This window comes from Notothenia coriiceps, unplaced genomic scaffold, assembly GCF_000735185.1.
Source record: "Notothenia coriiceps isolate Sejong01 unplaced genomic scaffold, NC01 NC01_scaffold00010592, whole genome shotgun sequence".
NCBI classification, from domain to species: Eukaryota; Metazoa; Chordata; class Actinopteri; order Perciformes; family Nototheniidae; genus Notothenia; species Notothenia coriiceps.
This window is the reverse complement of record NW_011343293.1, coordinates 523,644-524,807: the sequence shown is the minus strand read 5'-3', so window position 1 is coordinate 524,807 and position 1,164 is coordinate 523,644.

The following is a 1,164-nucleotide window of genomic DNA, read 5'->3' as shown; positions in this document are numbered from 1 at the left end:
GGGGGGCGAGCAGTTTAACAGTGCGTGATTTGGGGTAAAAAAAAAAGCCTTGTTTTCTTGAGAGTTGTAACTTATTTTTTTAATAAAACCTGGCTGGACTGACTGTACCAGAAACTTTATTGTTTCAGTAATGGATCATTTCTACGTGTCATTATGTTCAGGGAATATAATTAAGATAATACACTTGCTCTATACGTTTATTTTTTGTAATAAAGGGTCTTTAATTTTCTTGGTAATGCAACATGTTTTGAGCAAGGATCACACGTTTTTTAAATGATTCAAATAAAAAATAAAAAGTGACACAGTGACACTTACATATAGATTGATAATATATATCATATACTGCAGGTGCATAACATGAATCCAGTCGACAGCGTATTTTATTAAAGTCATGTTTTATGCTGTTTTTCTTGAGTTATCCTTATAGTCGTTTTGGAGACTGTAGGGTCTGGTGCTGTTGAGTTGTATTGGGCTATGTTAATCGTTGATTTATATATATTTTACACCCCTATATTCACTAAGGGCATCTCAAACTCGGTGTATAATGGCAATAAGAAGTGTTGTTCCTTAGTGTGACTGAGACTTTCCTCCTAAGAAGAACAACAGCATCAGTAGTTTCAGAAAGTGCCCCAAAACAGTGTAGTTTGCGTTCAGCCCTAGTAAGTATGACAGCAGCCAAGAAGAAAGTTACTTTAGCACCAAATACCAAATACCAATTCCTGCCAAGGGTAGGCTGCAGTAGATAGTTCAGGAACCGTTTATTTTCTTGCCAAAACCAGAAGAACTTAGCCTTATTTTAACAATGCTTAAATTATAAGGTAACACGTCTGAAAACGTATTGCAGTTTCCCCTCCCCTTTATTTTGGCTCATTAATCCTGTGTATGGGTCTACGGAAATGTACACAGCGCACCTACCAACCACTTTCTCATCAAAGCCCCAAACTGCACGAGTCGACTCTACTTACAGGAGTCAAGTGGAGTCTATATTTCAAAGAGGGAACTGCATCGTAGCTGAGGCAATTACAAACAAGCTTTTCCCCTGAAGAACTGCCAACGACTTGCGCCTCTGTCAGCAGTTTTCATTTACGCTACTGTTGAAGCAACACAACACTTGAGCCTGATTTACCTTATTATGGTAATGACTAAAGTTTGTCTACCTGCCTC